Here is a 26,357-nt window from a genome sequence, read left to right on the forward strand (position 1 = left end):
TATATGGATGTCTAACTCTGTTGCTAGACATGGGAAGTTTTCTTAAACTTTGTTTTCAATTATTTTCTTAAATAGGTTTTCCAAAATGTTGATGTTTTTTACCCCTCAAAAATATGGATAATTTGTAAGTTTAGTCACTATATTTAGTCCCAAACATCTCAAAGTCTTTGTTCATTCTCTTTTATTCTTCTCTCCTTATTTTTGTCTGAGTAGATTATTTTGAAAGATCTGTTTTCAAGTTCTGAAAATTCATTTGATTCTTCTTTTCTTCTATTATTGAATCTTTAAATCTATTTTCTTTTTCCTTCAGTAAACTTCTATAATTTTTGTTTAGATTTCTTTTAAAAGATATCTATCTCCTTGATACATGTCTCATTCATTATCTATATTTATTTATTTTTGTATTGGTTTTCTGATTTCTCTTGTATCTCTTTGAGCTTCTTTAAAATCTATTTTTTTGAAGTCTTTTGAAGTCTGACATTTCAATGAATTTTTTTTGTTAGAGTATCAAAGAATTATTGTGTTCTTTTGAACGTGTCATAAACCTTGCTTTTTCAGGGTTCCTGTGTCTTTATATTGATTCCTGCACATCTGGAGTAATAGTTTTTTTTATTTTGAATTTACATTCATTGGATGAAGCTTATTTTGGGGGGTTATTATCATGATATTTATTGCATAGGGCCATTTGGCTTTACTTTTAGGTTTGTGCAGTGGGAAAGACTCTGTATACATTTCTTGAGTATAAACAAATACACAAACACAAACATACATGTGTGTATATAACAAATGCAATGTTTTATTGGCTTAGGAGTCATCTATTATCTTAGGTTGATTTTCAAAACTGCATCTCAGAAAACAATTAATGTATCTTCGTTGTGTTGGTCATTGAGGTCCAGCATAGTATGACACCTGACATAATAGGGTGAGAAGTTAGGATGGGGTGGAAGATGAGAAATTACTTAATGGTTATAATGTACATTATTTGAGTGATGCATGCCCTACAAGCCCTGGTCTCACCACTATGGAATATATGCATGTAATTGAATTACACTTGTACCGCATACATTTGTATAAATAACTTTAAAAAAACTACTAGAGTTTGCTATCTTGCTTGTTCATAAATACAAATACATTATGAATGTTTCCCATGACATCAACTATATTGACACAGGAGTTAAAAAGAAATTTTAATTTTAATAAAAAGCAACCTCCAAATTATTTCTTTTCTAACATAGAGCAGACTGTAAAATTGAGCTGCAGACATACATAAGCAAGATGGAAGCTTGCACAAATAAATGCCGGCAGGAAATAGGAAATAGGAAATAGGTGCCTATAGGAAAAGGTGCTACCTGGGGACTAGGCATGTTCAAAATGGTGGCTCTATCTTCCCTTTCCTTTGTAAACCATGCGTATGGTAAGAAGCAGGCAACATGGTGGCAGTCTACATGGCACCAGCCAGGCAAAGACCCCATGTGCATAATAGAAGAGTGGTGGGGACAGCCAGCTTTCTTATGCACTGTGTAAACATCACACCTGGTCCAACCTGTCTTTGGGCCCTATGTAAATCAGACACTGCCTCCTCAAGCCAGTCTATAAAATCTAGTGCACGTTGCTGCAGGCAGAAGTTCACTCGGGGAACCCTCTCCCTCCCAGGACAGAGAGCTATTCTCCTTTCTCTTTCTTTGGCAGATTAAACTTCCACTTTTAAGTCCACTTCCTGTGTATCCACATACTCAATTTCCTTGGCATGAGATGACAAAACTCAAGTATTTACTCCAAACGACCCACTTCATTGTGTTATAAGTGATTAATTTATTAGTTAAAATTGCTATATTAAGAAATATAGCACATTTTAAGGCTGCTGATGCACAGTGCAATAACTATCATATACAAGTACGACACCAATTTATACTAGGAGCCCAGGTGTGGTGGCTCACGCCTGTAATCCCAACCAACACTTTAGGATCCTGGGGGCAGGTGGATCACTTGAAGTCATATATATATATATATGTGTGTGTGTATATACCTATATATACCTATATATATATACCTATATATATATATATACCTATATATAGGTATATACCTATATATACCTATATATACCTATATATACACACACACATATACGTGTATATATATACACACACATATATACACACACACACACACACATATATATATATATATACACATATATCTCCATTAGGTTCCAGTGTTCATTCTCAATGTTTTTGAGAAAAGGAGTTCCTCCCCTCTAAAGATTTCCTCTCCAAAGAGCTTAAATAATTACCAATTACTAAAACACAATTAGGGAAGTTTAAACATTGTCTAATTGAACTTTATTTGTGGAAAATAAATGTTCTTACCTTTCCATTACGATTTAACCATGTATAGAAAGAAGCCCACACATTCTGGGCTGATAAATCTCTTTTAAAAAAGGAAAAATGTATTCTGTCAAAGAGGGTACCAAATTCCAAGTTTACATTGCTCTTTGCTAAACACATTACCTTTGAGTTAGCTGTGTTCTCTCTGAAACACAGCTACTAACATCACGGTCCTGTTCCAAAACATTTGATGGCTCATAGCAGTCAACACAACCAATCACCCATTCATTTTTCCAAGGTCAACACCTCTTACTATCACAACTCTGCACAACACTTCCAATCTCTACTCACACTCCACTTCCTATCCTACTCTGTCCTCAAATAAGCCTCATATTTTTATACTCCAAGGTCTATACTTAAACTGTTTTTTTTCCTCTAATGTACATTTTCCCTGTCCCACATCTTTCTCCCCCACATCGCAAACCCTCCACATTTGACAGCATCATTTTCTCTTTCCACTTGAATGTTCTCCACTTGTTCTTGCTGATTGTGAGGCACTGGTGAGTTTTAGAACTGGAACCATGTTTTATCCATCTTTGCAGTTCTAGAGCCTTGCACCAGGGGTAATGGTCAAGAAATGGTTCCCAATGCGAGCTTGCTGATGGTGATATTCAACAGATGAGAAAATAAGCCAGAATGCCTGTCTACTAATCCAGATTGCTTTTCACTATTATTTTGCTAAAACTCCCCCATTGTCATTAGCAAAATAACAATGATAATAATGACACTAGTACTAAATACACGAGGTAAGTCAGTTATAATTGAGCTGGTAACATGCATGACTTAAATTCTCTATTTATTGCTAGTTTCAAGATAGTCCTTATCCACAGAGAGGAAAAAACAGGAAACAGGCCCTCCAATGCTTCTCACAATGCAAACTCTTCCAATTCTATAACCTGCTCAGGCACATTCATAAAATAAATGAGGCACACTGGTGACCCCCATCTCAAACGCACTCTAAGAGAGATAGAAAATCTTCCTCTCACTGTCCTCCAGTATACGTGACTCCTCCTGCTTCAAAAACAACAACAAAATAATATCTCCCAGAGGCTATCACACTTGAACTTGGACAAAGTTTTAGATATGATTAGTAATTAGGTCAATACAGTTGTTGCCCTTACTTGACTCATATCACATGTTATAAACCTCTTGGGATCACCCCAATACAAATTCTGAGGCAAAACTTTGAGTTTCTTATTATGTAAAATAACAATAACCTCTCATAACATAAAACAATGGACCTGTTCTCAAGGCATTGGCCCTACCCAAACAAAACTAAATTTCCCAAACACATAAAGTTCACAGTTTCAAGTCTCTTCAAAAGTAGGCTATCTATGAGTCTTTGAACAGGGCTCAGCACTTTCAATGAGGTTAAAAGTAAGTGTCCACAAGGGAGGTTTTAAAAGACAGGAGAGTCCCCCACTATCCACCACACAGAAGACCATCAGAATGTCAGAGTCCACGCCCACTTCTCCACTTCTAGGACATCTCCCACCATGTGAAAGACCATCTCCATTCCACACCCTAACCTTTCCAATGAGAACAGGGTAAAAATTCAGTCTTTGGCAGGACTTGTCCAAGATTTCACTCTACTTTGCCCCTGGATCTCACTCTGCCAGCCTTCTGCTTCAGTGTCTTGTTGACCTCCCCTTTTCTAAGGGCATACAAATCCCAGTCAGTTCTTTCCATGTACTAACACCCCCTCCGCAAGCCCCTCCCTCCACAAAACATCCATCTCTTCCTGACCATCACAGAAGTGAAGGCCTAACTTATGTTGCCAAATACTAGCTAGAATGTGCTGTAATCTATTTCTGGAAGCCAGAACCCTGTGCTGACACACTTGTTTTTCTCTTTTGGTGTGCCCATTATTTCCCTTGATGTGCCTCATAGGGAGCACTCTGCACACAGGAGGTTTTCAGTTAGTGTTTGTTCGGTGAACGGATCATGACTCTGTGGCAGGTAGTCTGGAAGGGGTCAGAAACACAGCCCTGGAGACACACTTAGCAGTTTGAGTTCTAATAGCTGGCCGCCTTTCTGGGTCTCTATTTCCTCATCTGAATCCTTAGAATAATAATTACATCTACATCTCTATGTAAAACAGTTGTTGTGGTGAATGAATGAGATAATGCATGAAAAAAACTGGGATGCTGGTAGCTAGTGCTCAATAATTGTTAGATCTTATGACTTCTGCTCCTGCTGCTATCACGCTGAGTGTGTTTCTACATAAGAAAGCTAACAACCAACAAAGGGTAAAAATTAAAATATAAGTTTAGATTCTTGACTTATCAAACTGGACACCTACTGGGGTAATAAGTCTAGGACAGGCAGAAGAGAAAATGAAATACTTAATTTCTGGCTTATCTGATTTAAAACAAATACAGGCAGGCCTGGCTAAAAAATGCTTTTCATCAAAGTTTGTCTGTAACTTGGATGTTGTAGGTTAACCTTATTTAAAAGTAGTCTAGACAAATGCATTTGTAATATAAGCATGTCATAGTTTCCAGTGTTTAGGACTGGATTTCTGTTTGTTTGTCCAGTTATTGATTTTTGAGAATGAGTCTCACTCTGTCACCCGGGCTGGAGTACAGTGGCGTGATTTCGTCTCACTGCAACCTCTGCCTCCCCAGTCCAAGCAATTCTCCTGTCTCAGCCTCCCAAGCTGGGATTACAGGTGCCCACCACCACACCTGGGTAATTTTTCTATTTTTAGTAGAGATGGAGTTTTGTCATGTTCACCAACCTGGTCTCGAACTCTTGACCTCAGGTGATCCACCTGCCTTGGCCTCCCAAAGTTCTGGGATTACAGGCGTGAGCCACTGCGCCCAGCCAGGATTTCTCTTTTTTTAGTTTTCTAAAGAGACATAAAACACAGCTACTATCAGACCTCCTAGAGACAAGCTGGTCCTATGAGCTTTTACACAATTTCATTTACTGCTAGACATGGTGGCTCACGAGTGTAATCCCAGCACTTTGGGAGGCTTGTTTTTGTTTGTTTTTGTTTTGAAACGGAGTGTCGGTCTGTCGCCCAGACTAGAGTGCAGGGGCGCAATCTCTGCTCACTGCAACCTCCACCTCCCATGTTCAATTGATTCTCCTGCCTCAGCCTCCCGAGTAGCTGGGATTGCAGGTGTGTGCCACCATGCCTGGCTAATGTTTTGTATTTTTAGTAGAGACAGGGTTTTGCCATGTTAGTCAGGCTGGTCTTGAACTCCTGACCTCAAGTGATTCACCTGCCTCAGCCTCCCAAAGTGCTGAGGTGACAGGCATGAGCCACCACACCTAACCAACAGTGGTTTTGAGTGTGCAAAGAATGAACATATCACAGACATCCTTAAAATACATTACATGGCCTGGCTTACCTGATACAATTTTTAATTTATCTGAAGTAAACTCACTAAAATTTGAAAACATGTATTTCTTTAGTAACTTATTTCATTAATTTCCTAGGGACTTTACAGAAAATACATTCAACTTTCATTCACTTAATCTTACCACAATAGATGGTCTAACATATTTAGAAGACAGCTGTATGTAAGCATGCCCATACCCCAAAGCAAAGAAAACTCAACACACCAGGGCCTTGAGGAAGCCAACACTAGAACAGTGCAAATACACAATTAAAAAAAAAAATCCACCACCCAACAGACAGCATGTGTGGTCACCACTATCCTGCACTCTTTGAAAATAAGTAGCTATGCATGGCTTATCCAAACGTTAGCTTATATATGCTTGTCACCAAATATTGGTTCTAAACATACTATTGATTTCAATCTTGGATATTCACAACAAGGCAATTATCTGGTAAGTTATTTTATAACTAACTTCTAATTAGACTTCTAAACCCACACATATGTTTGGGTCACAGTGAGGCAAAGGACTCTGAGTTATTTGTAGAGTACCTTACAACGTAAATTTTCAAAAATCACACTTAAGCTTAGTTTTAGAAGTATTCTCCTTAGCATCTCTTCACCAGGCTATTCCAATTTTTTAAAATGAGGAGTAGGGAGGGCTTTTTAAAGTGTTCTTTCTTCCTATTCAGTTTATCTTATCCAATAGAGAAATGAAATAAAGTGTGGTGTCTCTCTTAATAGAATTTTTGGTTGTGCTTATTCAGAAATATCCATTCTCCCAAGCAAGAGATGAAAAATCACATTCTCCCCAAAATGGAGAGACCAGTGCTCCTGGGGCCCAAAGGGATGTTCAGGTTGCATCTGTCAGGACTGACACCATAAAAGAGAACCTCCCTTGGTGCACAGTGGAGTTTATCTGAGGTTTTGGTGAGTCATTTGGATGACATCAGAGAGAAGCATTACCCAAAATGAGAGTCCTGATAAGACTTCCATGTGAGATTGTCTTAGAGGATTGTGGCCCAGTTCACACATAAGAGGATGGCTGTGCAGCCCAGGGAGACAGATATCTTCTCTCAGGAGCAGAAATGTTAATGTAAAAGATGGCCACTTGCTGAGTAGTTGAAGCATGCCCTGATGGAACTCTCTGGGGGTCAGATTGCACACTGTCTCCTGAGTTGCATAAAGCACAGAACAACATGTCTGCACTCCAGTTTCTAGCATGTACCAACTCAGCAGAAAATGCATCATTGTCTATCTTGTTCCAGAAAGATCTTATTTGCCAGGGGGAAAAAAAAAAGTGAATTAGGCCAGGTGCGGTGGCTCATGCCTGTAATCCCAGCATTTTGGGAGGCCGAGGTGGGTGGATCATGAGGTCAGGAGTTTGAGATCAGCCTGGCCAACATGGTGAAACCCCGTCTTTATTAAAAATACAAAAATTAGCCAAGTGCAGTGGCAGGCACCTGTAATCCCAGCTACTCGGGAGGCTGAGGCAGGACAATCGCTTGAACTCGGGAGGCAGAGGTTGCAATGAGCTCAGATCACACCACTGCACTCTAGCCTGGGTGACAGAGCAAGACTCTGTCTCAAAAAAAAAAAAAGTAAATTAATATAGTAGGAACCCAAGGAGTGTCTACGGGTAGGTTGTTAAGTCTGCCATCACCAGAAGTATTTAAATCCTGGCTAGACAATCACTCTGTGGGAATAAGTTTCACTATTTGTAAAAGGGGTAAATCTTTTTCTTTGGCACCCATAGATCTAGTGAAGATCTTAGCATACAGTAGATACACAGCAAGTTTTGTTTACTAAATAAACTTTATTTTCACACAGATTACTGGTAAGTAAAATATTGATATTTAAGACATTAAGGATATCAGAAGACCACTCATGTTCTTTATGGGGTTCCAATTAAGAAATAAGTTGAAAAATCAGGCAATGAAAGGAGTTCTGATGCTCCTAAGTAGCAGCACAACAACTCTGATGGACTTAAGCCATTGTGAGAGTCCCAGCTTGGTTCCTACCAAAAGTCTCCCTTCATGAACGTTGATGCTTAGAATCAAACAGATAAAGCACCATTAAAGCAAACACAAACTTCAACATTCTTAAAATTTAGGTGTACATCTCATTTAAAAATTATTAAAAAGCTCAGGCCATCTATAAGAAATCTTTTCTTTGCCTCTTAGTATCAAGAAATTAAAAAGAAAGAAGAAAAAGGAGAAGTGGGTAGGAGGAAACCATTTAATTATTTTAACAGGTAAGAAAATAACATTGATTTTTCACTGTTACATGAGTACTTTTCATGCTTCTTCCATGCCAGGTACACAATTTTTAACCAACTAAAACACATTACAAGTAGAGAAAAAGCTAAAAACATGAAAAACATGTACATAATTCTTTAAAGGGTAGGGAACATGCCCTGTTCATAAACATTGCTTAATCCAGCATTCCAATACCAGTGAGGCATCAGCATCCACCCAGCTATAAAAGCCAAGATCAGAAAGTCATCCATCCCTTCCCAACACCATTCCATTAGCGAGCTTTTCCTACCTCTTAAACCTCTATCAAATCCCTCTGAGCTCCCATCTTTACTGCCTCGATGCTCCAGGCCACCAATGCTTTTCAGAGTTTTCATAAACTGGCCTTCTAACTGATTCCTTCCAAAGAGAAGGCCAATTATTATTTCCTCTTACCAGGTCCATTTGCTGGGTAAAAATAGTCCTTAACATGCAAATCTCATCATGCTGCCCCTTTCTTTTTTAAGGTGGAATTTCTTTGGTTGACCAGGCTGGAGTGCAATGGCATGATCTCGGCTCACCGCAACTTCTGCCTCCTGGGTTCAAGTGATTCTCCTGCCTCAGCCTCCCAAGTAGCTGGGATTACAGGCATGTGCCACCATGCCCAGATAATTTTGTATTTTTAGTAGAGATGGGGTTTTCTATGTTGGTCAGGCTGGTCTGGAACTCCCGACCTCAGGTGATCCACCCACCTCGGCCTCCCAAAGTGATGGGACTACAGGCATGAGCCACTGTACTCAGCTAATCATCATGCTGCTTTTTGGCCCAACACTTTTCACAGCTTTCCAGAGTTCTCACAAGCCTGCTCTGCTCCCTACCTTCTTCACCATTCCTGTCATTTACTTCATTCCGTGCTTTTTCTTCTTCCAAACACACTGTACTTCTCTCACTTCCCTGGACACATCCACCTTTTCAGCCTCAGGGCTCTGTACCAGCTGTTCTCAGAAGCATTCTTTCCCTCCAGTCACCTATCCTTCAGATATTAGTTAAAATGTCACTTCCATGGGATGCCTTCCTTGACCTGCATCCCAGCATCCTCCATTTCTCCCACACACACAAAGGCCAAATTTTATAGGTTCTTGTCATACTTAACTTTTGGCAGTTAACACAGATATAAATAACCTCTTCATGGCTGGATGAGTCTCTTTCAATGTGACAAATCATCTATGAGACTAACAACTGCCTCTCTTTATACCAGTCTGTGGCCCAGGAGTTGGAGACCCCTGATGTAGGGCAGCTGCATTTATTACCTGCTGGCACCTGTGTTGTATAGTGCCTGGCATACACCAGGTAGCCAATAAACAGCTATTGATCAAATGCAGAACTAATCAGGTAAGGTTTATTTTTTCTCTTACAAAAGAAAAAAATGCTTTAGATAAAGGTAACACGGTGTACCTGTGTCAGATGCAAACAAGACCTCAGGAGTCTGCCTGAAGAAACTTAAAATAAAAGATTCTTTCATCAAAAGGTTACTTGCTGGATGGTGTAACAAGTTAGGAATGGGGTGCAACACCTGTACCAGCTCAGTGAGATACATGTTCCCCATCACATAACAAACACGTGTCTGCCATATGGGCCTAGAGTCTAAATTTCTGATGAGAAATAAAATTATATCTAGAAGACCCCAGAGAATGATATTCTATATATCAGTAAGCATCAGTGGCATTTTTAAAAAGTATTACACATCCAGCAAATCCTTTAAAAAACAAGACACCCTAACATGTGACCAGTTTAGCCATATATATACACACACACACATATATATACATTTATTTTATTTTATTTTATTTTTGAGGTGGAGTTTCACTGTTGTTGCCCAGGCTGGAGTGCAACGGCACAATCTGGGCTCATGGCAACCTCCTTCCTGGGTTCAAGCGATTCTCCTGCCTCAGCCTCCCGAGTAGCTGGGATTACAGGCATGCACCACCATGCCCAGCTAATTTGTATTTTTTTTTTTTTTTTTTAGTAGAGACAGGGTTTCTCCATATTGGTCAGGCTGGTCTCGAACTCCCAGCCTCAGGTGATCCACCTACCTCGGCCTCCCAAAGTGTTGGGATCACAAGCATGAGCCACTGCGCCCAGCCTGTTCAGCTGTATTTTTAAGAATGATAACGCAGTGTAACTTCATTTACCTGAAATGGAGCACAGGGTCCTTGGAAGGAATTCATACCCATTCCTGCAAAAGTTCTGTGGAATCTTGAACGTAGCACTGAACTAAGCGTTTTGTTGTTGTTGTTGTTTCAAAGAGGTTTTAGCCAAGACTTTGGTCTTTAACCTCAGACTCCCTAATTAAAATATGGCTTCAAAACTATACCTGCCTACTTGAAAAAACAACAAATCTAGAGGATGCTTTTCACGAGTGCGAAAAAATGAAAACAAAATCACATCCTTCTCTTTGCAGTTCTCTTTCCCTCACCCTCCAATTCTATTAAACTTCCTTCAGAATAATCGTGCACAGATTCAGAGACAACTACGTATCCAAGGGGTGGGGGGGGGGGGACCCTCTCATGCGCCTGTAGTCCCAGTTACTTGAGAGTCAAAGGCAGGAGAATCACTTGAACCCGGGAGGGAGAGATTGCAGTGAGTCGAGATCGCACCACTGCACTCCAGCCTGGGCGACAGACCGAGACTCCATCAAAAAAGGAAAAAAAAAAGACAAAAAGAAAAAGAAAAAGAAAAAACCCTCTCAAATTACATGTGGGTGCACTGGAAACTTTCTTTGCAGAAATCATTTTAAGGCTTTTCAAGACAGAAATTTCTCACTATTTTCAGCATCCTTATCCAACAGGCACTTTGTTTCCACTGATTTTGAAAGAGCTAAGCTTAAATTTAAACTCTTCAAAACGAGAGATCAATTTTCTATTGATAAAAATCCCAGATAGGTTTTTCAACCTACCAGATCATTATATTTTTTATTCACCCTTCTATCTCTCTCTGCAACCACAATCATCACCACCCACAAAAGAAGAAAAATCCCTCCGATGTTCCCCAAACATGTGCTGGTGCTTGGAAGCTGGGTAGCGTTTTGTAATGGAATGTGAATTGCTACGGCGGATATGGGTTTGGGTTCTATCTCCTAACCAATAAGCAGAGAGGGAGGACAAATCGGCTGAGCAGGGAAAATTTCTTTCCTTCTCTACATAACCTCTAACTAATGCAAAGTTCGCAAGGGTCGCCAGCAGCACATGGCACCTGCTAAGTGGCCCGCTGGCCAGTGTGTTCTGCGGTGGGTAAAGTCCCAGCGCCCTCCAAGTCTCCTCCCTGCCTGGAAAGGAAAGTGCCCCGCTGAGCGGTGGGATCCGCCGCCAAGTTCTGGACTCACAGTTGGCCGGGGAGTGGGTCACATCCTCCATGCGCCCTTGGCTCAGAAAACATGCCGCTTCCCAGGGAGGGGGTTGGTGACGGGAAGGACCTCACCCCAGCTTAGCAAACATTAGGGTCGCAGTTTTCTAAGACAGGCGAGTAGGGAGTGGGGAGTGGGGAGGGGGCGGGAGGGGGCCCAGGCAGAGGCTGTTGCTAGGGGCAGAGGTAATGACACTAGGCTGTGGGCCAGTATGAGAGGAGGAAGGGAAGCCCGGAACTAGCGACAAATTGTTCCAGCGGGGCGGGCGCGGTGGCTGAAGCCTGTAATTTCAGCACTTTGGGTGGCCGAGGCGGGCGGGTCACTTGAGGTCAGGAGTTCGGGACCAGCCTGGTCAACATGGTGAAACCCCATCTCTACTAAAAATACAAAAATTAGCCGGGTGTGGTGGCGTGCGCTGGTAGCCTTAGCTACTCAGGAAGCTGAGGCAGAAGAATCGCTTGAACCCGGGAGGCAGAGGTTGCAGTGAGCCAAGATCACACCACTGCACTCCAGCCTGGGTGACAGAGTGACACTCCGTCTCAAAAAAAAAAAGGAACAGCCGGAGAAGGACCCCTGCCTTTTTTCTGGGTTCACTATGGCACCCGGCACGGAGCCCCCCACCTCATGCAAAGACAGTGCACTCCACACCAACAGTTTTCACTAAAACATGCACCCCACCAATGGAAGTTCAAGGAACAATAGGTGCCGCCATGACCAGGCCCTGGCCCCCTTCTTTCCTGGATACCTTAGGTGGTAGTCAGTGACATCACAACTGCCAGCCAGGACAGGGACAGGGTGCAGGGTTGCCTGCTCCCCGCTTAACGCCACCGGTGTCCTCTGCCCAGGAGGATCAAAGTCCACAGAGCAGAGCACAGCAGATGCTCCTACCAAGCACCTTCGCAAGAGCACCCCAGGAGGCCGCCTCCTAGCTGGCACTCCCATACTTTGTGGCTGCAGTGGAAAGCAGAAGCGCTAGTCTCCAGGCTTGGCTGTCAGGGAGGGACTGGAAAGAAGGTAAAGAGAAAAGTGCCTCCTTCCACAGGGTGAAGGATGCCAGGAGAGAAGATGGGGAGTAGTGTCAGGAAGATGTTTCTGGCCTGCAAGACTTGCACCATCGAATCCTCTCGATGCTGAAAAAATAAATAAATAAATTCACCCAAGTATTCTGGGAGGCCAGAAGCCCCTACTTTAACTGAAGGTCACAATGACGTTTTGGGTCCCCTGGAATTAACATCAGCTCAGAGTCAGTGTACAGTAGTCCGCAAAATGTCTGATCATTTTCCTTTCCCGAATGCAGTTACCTGGGTAAAGGGCTGGAGGTGTCCTTGGGAAAGGATGGGAGAAAGATTCACTGCATAAATTGCCGGTAATGTAGTGGGGTCCTTCCTCAAGACAACCCGGCCTCCCCTTCATTCAAGGGGTTCTGAGTCTGTAAACTGACTCAAGTCTGGAAATTGATTGAGGCACCATGATTCTCTGTTTTTATAATTCAAATTAGTCTTTTGTGCATTCAACCTAGAAGTTTTCTCCTTATATAAATTAAGTAGGAATGCAGTAGGCATTCTATCAATTTCACTTCTAGGAACACCATGAGTAATTAGCCAATGCCAGAGCTCTACACAAGTCAGACTATTCTGACTGCCATCTTGCCTCTGCTGTCCATTATGGTAACTACACCCACCTTGCCTTTGATGGTTGAGTGCCACCACTTGGCCCCTGCCACTTCGGGATCCAGTTATTCCCATTGCATTTACATTTTGTAGCTGAGTGACTGCAGTTCCACCATTAGATCTGACCTCCATTAGATCTTTAGATGGTAATTTGAAAAGGAAGTAATTACCTTCAGTTCCCTGAGTTCTAGAATTTGTAACATTTCACTCCCTGCTTTTTCCTGATCTGCAGCGGAGCATCTTCTGTTTCTGCTCTGCTCAGAGTCCACTTTCCCTTCCCTCACACCAGCTTCACTGAGGCTGGCTTAAACCTAACACAAAACATTCTCACTAATTAATGAATTCCCACAAGGAATTCCATGTAGATATTGTATGATCTTAATCTTCTAAGATATAAAGTATTTGTTTTCATCATAGCCAAGATGCAATGCAAATCCTATCACAGATGTGGGTTATATACCTCCGAAATTCCTTAAGTATTTATTGAAATAGCATCTTTCAAGTTCTTTGTAGAAATGTTTTTCTGATTTCTGCACATAGAATAGGAACAAAAGCTGTACTAGGATTTTGATAGAAACAATGGGTGATCTAAAAAGATGAAAGAGCAACCACATCTATCCCACAGCCACTGCTCGGTTTCATGGGAAAAGTAGCTGGCCCAGTTCAGAGCTAGGAGAAATGTCAAACACATGAAGAAATGAGAAGCGAAGAAACATTGTGAGGCACCCACAACTTCCCTGCTTAGGAGATAATGGGATAGATGACTAGATGACAAGGACAAAAATGAGAAGATGCAAGGATGTCCAAGTCAAACAGCTCGACTGAACTTTTCTTAATGGAATATTTAAAAGCAGTACAATAAAAAATTTTCTCCAATTTACAGTGAAAATTCTCTGTTCAGAAGTAAGTGGGGTAGGTACTGTTTAATGTGCCCAGATATCTTTATAACTTATGTATTTTCTGTTTTCTACATATCTTGAAGGACAGTGCTAAATGATGTGTAATTATCTGCGTTGTAAACATAAAACATACATCCTCTTTACTTGAATATAAAAAATCACTGTAATATTAGTATTTTTTATAGATCATTGTTCAGAAGAAGGTTCAGCCCCTAGATGCCCACTCTTACTATAATGAACAGCAAGAGAAAATGTAGAGCTCAGTTGACCCATAAATAAAAGGCTTAAAAGCCAAATTATGGTACAACTTAGCAGCCAAATTCTTACCAAGTATAGACTTTTGACATACTGATCTCTCTCCAGTTGCAACCAGGAACGTGCACTTTGAATAATGTCATTTGAAATTACCACTTATTACCCTGTCCATACACACTTCTTAGTTATTACTTGGAGGGTTTTCTCTTCCTCATGAGATGCAGTGCAGTTCTTCTTTTTACTTTCCTGCAGTTTGTCGCCTCTTCCCTACAATCTCAGAGGAACTTTGTTTCAGGCCAATTGTTTGTTCCTTGGGCTTTCTCATTTCCCCTAAAAAATCATGTAGTGCCCCTCTAAATTACCTACATCTCCATCTCCCTCTCCCCTGAGAAGAAGGTGCTCTTTAAGCATCAAGAATCTGACTCTTCTGGCTCTTCTTGCAGTCTCATTTTTTCGCTGGCTCCCATGTTTATGCCTGTTAATAAGGTTGTATGTTTTTCTTCTGTTAAGCTGTTTGTTGTCAGTTTATTACTGCAGTGAACCTTTAGCGAGTAGAAGCTTTCCTTCCACCCATACAGTAGAACTATAAGGCAGAAAAGTTTAGAAATAATTTTCTACTTAAGTGGTGAAACTTCATACTTCATTTCTGATAAAGAACACAAAGGAAAAAAAAACTTATTTTTGACCCAAAACTCTGTTGACATTCTATTAAATGAACACCAACCGACTTAATTTTCATAATGTTAATGGCAGGTTTTTTTATAATTCTTATGCTAATAAATCTTTTCCCTGATTTTTAAAAAAAAACCCAGTATTCATAATGATAATGGCTTCTGATAAGATTCTTACATAGCTTGCTCAGGATTTAACTGTATGTTCTTAGAAACATCTTAAATTTTAAATATTTCAAGATGGTGAATTAAACAGAGATAGCCATTCAACAGGTAGGACTAAACATATGCTGAGTCCTAAATCGAAAGAATTGAATTAGAAATCCATGCAACAATGAGAATAATTTCAGAAACATTGTGTTGAGCAGAATAAGGTAGACAGAAAAGAGTATCTATGGCATGCATGGCCTGCATCTATATACATGAAATTCTAGATTAAGCAAAATTAACCTATGATGAGAAAGGGATCGGTTGGGAAGAGGGAGAGTTTACTTTCTGGAGTAACATAATATTGTAGATCTTGAAAAGGGGTGGGGTATGCTGGTTTCAAAGTTAATAAACTTACACTTAAGATTTGTATATTTTCTTCTGTGTCACTGTTCCTTAGAAGAAAATTTTACTAAAAAAAAATACTGAATTCCAGTTAGTGTTAGTCTTGCTAATGTTGATGTCTCCAATTTAGTTGGAAATACATCTAAAATAAGATGGGATGATGAGTGGATGGAGGAATGGAAAGACAGGTAGATACGTGTTGAGTCATGTTCATTAAAATGTTAACAAATCAATGCTGTATGTATGAACATTTTTATAATAAAATGTTGATGGTAATTGCAAAACTCACTTGTCTCATGTCAGTAATTTTTCCTTTTAACAAGAGTTCCAAAATAATTATTATTCATGTTCTACATGTTTGAACAATTTTAAACACAATATCAATTGGATATTTTCCCTGTCAATTGATCATGGAGTTGCAAAATGTAAGGATACACAGAGAAATCTTTCAAAGGTACTGCTTTCTGGGTTTTGGTTTTCAGGACAAAGACCAAATGGAAAAAGTAAGCCTCATGTCTCTTTCTTAGGCAGAGGATACACACACTGTCACATGACCATACAAAAGAATTTTACTTAGTAATAAAAAAGAACAAACCATTAATATTTAAAACAATATGGATCAATGTGAAAATGATTCTGCTGACTTTACAGAATCCAGAACAACAAAAATACCTGTCCTGTATGATTGCATTACATGAAATGGCAGCTCACGGGAATAATAGAATGGAGGGAGAAGGACAGATGAATTAGAAAGGGGGAGGAGAAAACGTTGGAGAGGGAGGAATGTGTTTATTATCTTGAATCTGGAATGTGGTGGTGCTTTCACTGCTGTATCTATGGGTAAAAGTCAGCAAATTGTATTCTTTAAAAAGATGCTATTTACTATACAGGACATTACAAAACTTAAATTGTAGGAAGGAAATCTGATATCCAAACTATTAGTTTTATTTATCTGACAAAAACATTGCAAATATTTTTTAAAAATAATTATAAGACTTTACCCTGAAACGTATAATTCAATTTAAAATGGAGATAAAAAATACAAACTTACAATGGTCAGGAAGCCAAGCTCTTCTTTTAAATATTTAGAATTTTGTTGTACATTTTGTGTAATATATCTAAAAATATGCCTGCACTGTTTGGAAAAATGAGAAAAATATAAGAAAAAGCCTTAAAGTTATAGATAAAAATACATAAAGATATGATTATATAGACACAAAACTGAGCATGGACAGCTGCTATAACAATAATAATACTTGGGATATATTTCAACAACAATAATAAGACTGTTGTTTAGTCCAAGTTTCTAAAACCACTAACCTTTAAAAAGTAATGTTTACTTTCTGCTGAAACAGGGGACTTTATGTCAGATTTTCAAAGTCCATAAATATTATCATAACATAGTCTTCTTGGAATTATGATTAACACTGTGAGAATTAAAATTAGTTAAAAACACAACACCAAGTCACCAATAACAAAAGCTCACCTTCATATGTTAGATCATTACAACCAAAGCAAGCAGTAGCAACTCTGAAGATCTATATGGAAAGAAATACAAACTTTCTGGAATGAATGGCCACTACCAAAAAAGGCACAGATATTATTTTACAAACACCAGATTTACCAGTATTGGGAGAGAAAATAAATTCAAAATGTAATTTAGACCAATCCACACACCAAGACTCAGTTTTGTGCATAGAAACCCTCTCTATAAGGCAGCCTCTGAGCTCTGTAGCACTTTCGTCTTTAGCCTCACAGTGGAGGTGAGTAAAGCCTGGGCTCCTGGGAGGAACGTACTGTCTCTGAGTAGCCTCTGTCTGAAAGCAAGTAGGAGCTCTGAAAACAATGGTTAAAGATGGGAATCAAATGCACAAGACAAACACTATCACAAGAGGTGGTGAAAGTCACGATCTTAACGTTCAGCTGGGCCCTGTTATGAAACTCTCGGTACCACCCAAAAAGTTTATACAATACACGTTCATGTTTTAAACTATGTGAGCTTTGTACAAATATGCAACTCAGAACCTTACCTATTGCCCTAAGCCTAGCTATGAGAGGCAAATATCTCCTATTGGTTGAATCCCACTATAAGTTTAATCATCAAGCCTGAGAACTGAAGCGCAGTATATGTCATAATCCCATTTGTGGGCAAAAAACTAGGCAAGGGGGTAATATCCTTTAGGTGCTATGCCAAGCAACATGTTACAATGCCCTCTCCAGGCAGGCCTTAGGAAGAAGGGTAACATTAATGGGTGCTGGACCTAGCAATTTCACATGTGGAAAAACCCAACCAAGAGATAAAAGACAAAACACCTACAGAATGGGCCCAAGATACATCAAAATACCTTCTGTGGCTCTGGCACATTCAGGAAAGTCACATCATCAGGGTGCTGGGACCAGCAATATGTCATAATTCCCTCTTTATGCAGGACCCAGGCAAAAGAATGACATCATCTGGGAGCTGGGCCCAGCAATACGTTAAAATTCCCTTTTTGTGGGCCTGGTTCAGGAAAGAGGAGAGTCACATCACCTAAGTGCTGCTCAGCAATGTGTCCCAATCCCTCCATTGTAAAGGCCCAGGTGGAAGAAGAGAGTCACATCACTTAGCTCATAGGCTCAGAGATATGTCCCAATGTCCCCAGTAGGCAGGACTCAGGCAGAAAAGGAGAGTCATATCACCTTGGCGCTTTTAGGTATATGTCACAATGTAACACATGGGCAGAACCCAGGCAGAAGAGTCACCTGAGTGCTGGGTCCTGAGATATGTCACAAGGCTCCCTTAGGACAGGACCAAGGTGAAAGAGTTGTATCACCTTTGGTGCAGGTTTAAATTTTAACTTTTAGGCCCAGAGATATGTCACAATGCCCTCCTTGAAACATAGCCCTGGCAAAAGAGAACCAACACCTACGTGTCTGGCCTAGGAAGATGTCACTACCACCCCATGTTCAGGGTCCATTCCAGAGAGAGAGTTACATCACCTAAGTGGTGGACACAGTGATATGTCACAATGATGTCTCTTGGCATGGTCCAGGCAAGAATTAACATCATCTGGGTGTTAGAGCCAGTGATAAGTCACAGTCCTTACTGAGAGAAGGGCCCAGGCAAGAGAGTCACATTATCTAGAGGTTGGCCCAGGTAGAGACCACAATCCCATATATGGGCTGGAACCAGTCTGGAGAGTCAAATCACACAGATGCTTAGCAAAGATTTATCTCACCGTCACACCGAGGAAATATTCCAGAGATGAGATTTACAATACCACACATGTCCGGTTTTCATGTGTGACAGTTGGTTTCATATATGTGAGATGGTGACAGTCCTTACAGTCAGTGGGGTGTGCATGAGACTCACAATTTCTCTTCTGCTGGGTTCTGTTTTGACACTCTCTGTACAAGCCAAGGGCTGTAATTATCTGAGGCTGTTATAATCTTCTGTGACCTTTTTACCAGAAAGAGATCCAAGACATCACTCGTGTTTATAAAGCAAGTTACAAGAGTCAAAATTACTCCTATTTGTGGGGTCCACATATGAGAGTCATAACCATGCCTGTGAGCTGTGCCTAGGTAAATGTCAAAATTTACTCTGTGGTAATTAAAGGCATGACAGCCATATAACCTAAATGCTGAGGCAGAAATGTTCCAATGTTCTCCTTGTAGGCAAGTTCCTGGCAGAAAAGTTGCATAACTTCCGGGCTATGCCCAACAGTACGGCACAATGCCCCTTGTGGGCGGTGTCCAGGCAGGAGAGTCATATCACACAAATGATAGGACCAGAGATACGTCATAACACCTCCTGTTGAAAGGGCCAGGTACGTATCATTTCTGATTATAGTCATTTTAACTGGAGTGGTTTGGTATCTTATTGTGATTTTGATTTGCATTTTTCTAATAATGTTGAGCATTTTTGCATGTACTTGGCCATTTGTATGTCTTCTTCAGAGAAATGTCACTTAAGGTCTCTTGCCTATAACTAAATTGTGTGTTATTTTTGCTGTTAAGTCATATGTTCTGTATGTTTATCCCTTGTCATATATTTTGCAAATATATTCTCCCACACTGTAAGTTGTCTCTTCACTCTGTTATTTTTGCTATATATATATATAGCAAAACATATATATGTGTGTATATATATATACACACACACACACATATATATATATATATATTTTTAATTTCCGGTAATTTCACTTGTCTGCTTTTGCTTTTGTTGCCTGTGCTTTCGAGGTCTTATTTAAAATGTTTTTTCCCTGTCCTATTTGGTAAAGAATTTTTCTGTGTTTTATTCAAAGAGTTTTATAAGTTTTACATTCAAATCTTCCATTTATTTTTAATTAAGTTGTTTTAATATGGTAACAGATAGGCACCTAGTTGTATTCCTCTGTATTTAAAAAAATCAACTTTCCTAGCACCATTCATTGAAAATATTGTCTTTTCTTACGTGTGTTCTAAACAACTTAAAATTATTTGGCTCTAGGTTTATGAATTTATTACTGGTATCACTGAATAGTTTGCTCTATGTGTCTGTTTTCTATGCCAGTATCATGCTGCTTTGCTTGTTATAGCTTTGCAGTATATTTTAAAGTCAGACAGTTTGATACTTTCAGCTTTGTTATTTTTTCACAAGATTACTTTGGCTATTTGGGGAGGTTTTTTGTTTGTTTGTTTGTTTGTTTGTTTTTGGTTCCCCATAAATTTTAGGCCTGTTTTTTCCATTTCTGTGAAAAAATGTCATTGGTATTTTTAGAGTTTGCATTGAATCTGTAGGTTACCTTGAGTAGCATAGCCATTGTAACAAAATTTTTTATAACTCATGAGCAAAAAACAACTCTCAAATTTTTTATGTTTCCCATTTCTTCATCAAAGTTTTATAATTTATAGTGTAGAGAGTGTTTATCTTTTTAATTAAATTTACTGCTAGACACCTTTATTTTTTATTCTAGATGTGGAAAAAAGTATTTGGAAAAATTTAACATGCTTTTGTGATTAAAACACCTGAACAAAACATATTAGGTGTAGATGATACGTACCTCAACACAGTTAAGGCAAAATAAGACAAATCAATAGCTGATATCACACTGAACAGAAAAAGAAGAAAGCTTTTTATTTAAGACCTGAAACAAGATAATGATGTCTACTTTTATCACTTTTATTCAACAGAGTTCTGGAAGTCCCAGCCAGATCATATATGCAAGAGAAAGAAATAAAAGACATCCAAATAAAACAGAAGAAAGTCAAATTTTCTCTGTTTGCAGATCACATAATTGTCTATACAGCAAAACTTAAATACTACACTAAAAATCTTGAGAATTAATAAAGAAATTCAGTAAAGTGGCAGAATACCAAATTAACATACAAAAATTACTAGGAGCATTTTTACACGCCAAGAATAAGCCATCTGAACTAGAAATTCAAGAAAAAAATTATTTACAACAGCTATAAAAAATAAGTCTTACTTCATTTTAAGTTCATGCTTGTGCTAAGGCTCAACTTTATTTTTTATAATTTGGATATTCGGTATTCTCCAACCCATTTGTTAAAAAGACTGTTCCTTTCTCATTTTGAGTGATAGAGACAGGAGATAGCCAAGGGACCTTTTCTCATTTTGAGTGATAGAGACAGGAGACAGTCAACGGTCCTGGGCGAAACTCCACCTTCAAGCCTAAAACAGTAAGAAGGCTGAAAAACTGGACTGCTGGTTTCGGATGAAGCCCACCCTTTCCTGATTGTTTCTCTCTGAATAATGCCCACCTGTGCACTGGGAAAAGCAGGTGGAGCCATGAAAATTCACGTCTTTTGGCAAGGGAGGAGACTGGACTCTTCAGTTGCTCTATGGTGACCTAGTGTTTGTCAATATGAGGTGGGGGCCTGTTAACAGGTGTCCCTCTCACTTTGCTGACAGTTTTTTTCTTTTTCCTTTTCCTTTTTGCCCAATAAACTTTACTCCTCACCCTTCAGTGTGTCCGATAGCCTATTCGTTCCTGGTCAGGTGACAAGATCCTGGTTTTAGCTGAACTAAGGAAAAAGTTCTAAAACATTTCAGTGTCTAGATGTGGGGCTTGAGGAAAAGTAAGATGTAAACCAAAAAAATCTATTTCTCTTTTGTTTGTAAGCCTTTTCATCCTTGGACTTCTCCCAGGGGTAGAGGAAACCTGTGCACCACCATTCCCAACAGCCCCAGGCACATGTGGAATGGACAGGTGAATGGCGGCTCCTCACCCTTATCTCCTCTGGGCTGGAAAATGCCAGGCATTCATGGTGTCTTCCCCTTCACCTGTGAAGGAATCCAGCCTCATCCAACAGCAATTAAGTTTTTCTCTCTGTTGAAGAAACCTGTTTGCGTAAGAATGAAACTTTCCTTCCCTGCCCTACACTTAAGACTTTTTTTTTTTTTTTTCTTCACCCTGTCAGCAGTTTACTTTTAAGCAAAAGGCTTTTTTACTTCTTAGAAAAAGTTTTGCTGGGCTTGGACCCCAACGTTCACTGTTTATATTCTCTGTAGAGTTTTAATTGTGAAAGGGTATTTGTGAGGTTGGTCTTGACCTGTGGTCAATCTGGTGTGCTTTGTATGTCATTCTCTAAGGTTGTTAGGAAATTTTGCTGCAGGCCTTCATCTTGTTTTATGTTTTTAGGAGCATGACTTGTAACCACGTGGCAATGTTTCGTTTTGACCTCTGCCATTTTACAATGGTGGCCTAGGTTTAATCCAGGCTTAGGGAGTGAGTCCCTTCTGGTTTCATATCAGTATGTAACTTTTGCCATTTGAGGATTCTCTTCCCCTTCCCAAACTACCTTAATTTTTTTTTTTCCTCGGAGCACCTGGTAAGTCACCTTTGGTAAAGTTTGAAAGCAAGAAATACTGGCTGCTTGGCACTGCTAGAGTCAGGTAATAAAGAATTTAACAGTATTTTCTTAAAGAGTACTCAACTTAATTAAAAGTGGATATCCAAATTATAGGTATATTTAAAAGACCTTTATGTTTTTCTCTTCTGGGATCTTGTTTTGCTGGGAAAGGTTTTTTCTCAGCCAATTGAATTCTTTTTCTTCATTTTGTCTTGCCACTCTAATGCATGCAGGAGAGGCCAGTAATTCAATCAGGAAACTGGCAAATAAAAAATCTTATGGCTACTGGGTTTTCTTCTGCCTGTCTGTGTAGTTATGTATGTGTTGTGTGTGTGGTGTCTATAAAAAAGAGCTCTAATAAATTTACTTAAAGAATGATGAGAACTTGGATCAAATATTTTTTAAGTGAAGATAAAAGCTGTGTACCTTTTGGTTCACATGACTTTAATCTTTGAGAAATAAAAGCAGCCTTAAAGATTATTGGTAAAACACAAATGTCATCAATATATGAGTAGGTGAACTAAATTATGCAGGTCAGACACTAGGTTTGCTATATATTTTAAGGTTATAAACTGATTTTTTGGATTTTGAGAACAGTTCAACTTTGCTTCACAACTGTGTGAGGACAAATGGAATTAACCACACCCTTAATTATGCTGAAAGGTGTCAAACCCTTGCTGAAAGGTGTCAAACCCTTGGTTGCACCTAGCACATAATTAAAACAATTTACCTGGTTTTACATTAAAGTTAAAATTGCTAGAAGTTACCATTGTAACATGTAATTGAAACCATTGGAAGTAGATTTACATACGAGTTGTGAAAGAACAGTAAAATATGTTTATAATAAAAGATTATAAGAAGGCTGATTATTGCTAAGGTCAAATAATTGTTTTGAGTTAGATAAGATAAAGCTAAAAGTTCAAACAAGTTGTGGAAGGATTGCAAAAATAAATTTTGCCAAAGAAATTATGTGTGTGAACATTAATTAAATTCAAAAAGGTATTATATGTTATTTTTTTGTAAAATCAAGGATTGAAATAAATGCACAACAAGGTACTCTTAAGGCACTAATCTGCTCTTTAGCAAAATTTGTAAAGAATTATAAAAGGTTTTTGCTTTTTACATTTCTAAGTAATCATTTTGATTAAATAAGTAATTTATGGCAATCTGGAATTTTATTTCATAACATCAAGTATTTTAAACCCCTAACATGCAACATCCTTCTCAAAATCAAACTTTAGTTACAAAATTGTCTTTCCTAATTCCTGGCTTTTGGGATGCTAAAGAGGGCCCCTGGAGTATCCACAAGAGAGGTAAACAGGATTATATGACATGTTTAGTTATATGAAATTGCCAAAATGGTGTTAAATATTCTTTAGATGATATTTTGGTGACTAACACTAATACATGTTCCAAAATTGTATGGGACTTCTAAAATTCTAATTTCTGAAGTATGTGCTATCAACCATAATTAAGGATTTTATGTTAAGTTTTTGTATGTTAAGTTTTATGTTAAATTTTTGTCAATCATGTTTCTGACTGTAACTACTCTGGACATTTTGTTATACACAGACAATTGTTCTCTTGTTTTGATTTTTTCAAAAAATGGTTTTTAATCAGCTGTAGAACTTTTGACAAGTATTCTCAAATGCAGGCTTCTGATAACTTTGGAGCTTGTGACATTGGAATACAGGATAAACGTACAGGACTCATGAAAAGCTAAAATGTTCATGAATATCAAACATAAAAGAATTAACTGAATGGATTGGACTAGTAGAAAACTGAAGTAATCTTTTGACTTTTGCTTGTAACATTACTGATCCTTTTATTGTTTACCAGAGTCAAGGAAACTTATTATGAGTGATTTACAGCCTTTAATATTTGACTAAGGTATACTCCTGTGAACAAGATTTGGAGTTTGTTTGTCTCTCTCTGCATGGTTTCTCCAGAATTTGAGAAACAGTTGTGAGTATTCTTAACTTATGGCAATATAGCTGTTTGCATCAGTGTAATAGTAATCCATTTTCTTTTGCAACAGGACACAATTGGAGAAACTGGTTGTTTTACCAAGGCCTTGACTGAAAGGGTATGCTTCCCTTTAAGGAGTCAATCTCAACTTACAGAGCCAGTAAGAGCCCCTTGGGAAAAACTAGCCTCATACCTTATCTATGCAGTCCTTGTGCAGGGTTCCTGATCTGTGGTAAAGAATGACACTTTCTGACAGCCCCAGGAGCTCCAAGTTTATCTTGGGATCATAAGAGGAGAGGATCACACTACTTATAAGTATTTGATGGCACAAACCCCTGACTGGGCTTGACTTTAGAAAGTCCTATTTGAAATTTCTTGTGGAACAGAGTTCCATCAAAGCCAATGTAAGAGACCTATGTAGAAATATTCTTGCTGCACTTTATGCAAATAATCAGACCAAGTATAAGACTAAAGTTTATTTTACAAACAATTCAGTCCTATCATGATTTGTTTTTAATAAAAGAGAACTGGATAGAAAAGATTATGTTTCAAAACTTATTATACATTTGTCGTTAAATTCTAACCTTACTACTTTTGAATTTTTGCCTACATTTTAGACCAACCCTGCTTATTCCTGTGAACCAACTAGTGATCTTCAACTGCAGCTCAGAAGAAACAAAAAAGGATAGGTAATGTAAAAATCTGGATTAATATTCTAGTTCTGGGCAATTATCTTGCAATCCTGCAGAGTGGTGGGAATAAATCAGATGCCCACCCAAATCTTAGCAAGCATAACTATAGCCACTAGTTATCTGGGTGTGTCACAAGACATTCTTTTCTCTCCCTTGTGGAAAGAGGACTCAATTCCACAACTTCATCTTACCATTTAGCTCATAAGCAGTCCATGCAATATCCTGACACACATTTTTATCCCAACCTCAAGTCGAAGCTTCAGGTTGAAGCCCTAGGAAAGAAACTGGATCTGAGAAATTCAGAGGCAGATAATGGAGGTTAAAAGGCACAATGCAGGTGAGCATGACTAATTCCAGCTGATTAAGCCAAGCCTCCCATTTCATCGATAAAGATCATGCTAGGATCTATGGCATAAATGAGGTCTAGTGAACTCCAGAACCACTTACAGCAGGGGAGATAGGGCATATGTCGGTAGCAGGAGATATTTCCATCCCCCTAGGCCTCCCTGTTAACATGGGTGAAAGCTGTTTTGACACCTATTGGTGGCAACCTGTCACAATCACTAGGACTCGGGGATACAAGAATGGAAGTGGGAAAGAGAACATTCTTTCTTCTATCCCTCAACATACCCTGGGTATTTGCTAGGAAGAGAAAGAAATCAGGGACACCTGTTCCTGTCTTTCTAAATGAGTAGCCATTAATCTTCAGTCTATACCACTTTTGAATACATCCTGGACTCTTGGGACTCCTTTGAAAAAATGTTTTTTTCCTTTTTTCTCCTCTGTCCTCTCTTTACAGATTGGTAATCATGTCTACATACAATCCCCTCGGATGTATCCTCCAAACTTGGAAGAGTTAATTTCCCAAACCTTAGACTGGTTGGCTTAAGACTGGATTCAGGGCAAAAGAACCCAGAAGCCTGACACACTGGCAAAAGGTCAAAAATGTATTTTTCCAGTTGGGCTTTTGGCCTCCCTCTCCCTATGCAAACTGATAAAAGACCTTGGAATTTTTTAGCTGTCCTTGACACCTTCCCCTTGTTTCATTTTAATACATGTTTTTTAATAGCCCAGTTTGATTCTTCTCACCTTCAGGCTACCAAACTTTAAACAGTCATGCAACCAGAACTTTGAACAATGGCCCCTTTCACTGGGGACACTTAGATAGGCCTCTTAGGGAGATCTAACTGTTGGTTTTCCAAAACAGTGACCCCTGTCAGCAGGAAGCACTTAAAAGTGTTTTTTGTTCTCATCCTTATCCTTATTCTAACTACAGTTAGATGTATTTCTTTAGAGGGGGAAATAACACAGTTAGGAAACAGCCAAGGGGTCCTGGGCAAAACCCCACCTTCAAGCCTAAAACCTCCTGAAGGCTGAAAAATCAGACTGCTAGTCCCAGATGAGGCCTTTTTCTAACTGATTCTCTGAATAATGTCCAT

General features: G+C 39.1%; 2 long non-coding RNA genes across 5 annotated transcripts; one reads left to right on the plus strand and one right to left on the minus strand.

The window, feature by feature from the left end:
- Nucleotides 1-775: 775 nt before the first annotated feature.
- Nucleotides 776-17,897, minus strand: LOC139362932 (uncharacterized). Of its 2 annotated transcripts, none has more exons than XR_011622563.1 (4): nt 17,764-17,897; nt 16,905-16,956; nt 5,128-5,238; nt 776-909 (listed from the first exon to the last, which is right to left on the minus strand). It is a non-coding gene; the product is annotated as an uncharacterized lncRNA (long non-coding RNA). The 2 variants fall into 2 exon arrangements; XR_011622564.1 differs by lacking the exons at nt 776-909; nt 5,128-5,238 and adding exons at nt 14,704-14,841; nt 16,470-16,553.
- A 248-nt stretch (nt 17,898-18,145) lies between these two features.
- LOC139362931 (uncharacterized) lies at nt 18,146-25,831 on the plus strand. 3 transcript variants are annotated; one of them, XR_011622561.1, is made up of 5 exons: nt 18,146-18,982; nt 19,076-19,227; nt 24,297-24,344; nt 24,844-24,915; nt 25,718-25,831. It is a non-coding gene; the product is annotated as an uncharacterized lncRNA (long non-coding RNA). The 3 variants fall into 3 exon arrangements; XR_011622562.1 differs by lacking the exons at nt 24,297-24,344; nt 24,844-24,915; nt 25,718-25,831 and adding an exon at nt 20,576-21,484 and having other exon boundaries at nt 18,151-18,554; nt 18,869-18,982; XR_011622560.1 differs by lacking the exons at nt 24,297-24,344; nt 24,844-24,915; nt 25,718-25,831 and adding an exon at nt 20,576-21,487 and having other exon boundaries at nt 18,153-18,982.
- The last annotated feature ends 526 nt before the right edge of the window (nt 25,832-26,357 follow it).

This window comes from Macaca nemestrina, chromosome 4, assembly GCF_043159975.1.
Source record: "Macaca nemestrina isolate mMacNem1 chromosome 4, mMacNem.hap1, whole genome shotgun sequence".
In the NCBI taxonomy this organism is placed as follows: domain Eukaryota; kingdom Metazoa; phylum Chordata; class Mammalia; order Primates; family Cercopithecidae; genus Macaca; species Macaca nemestrina.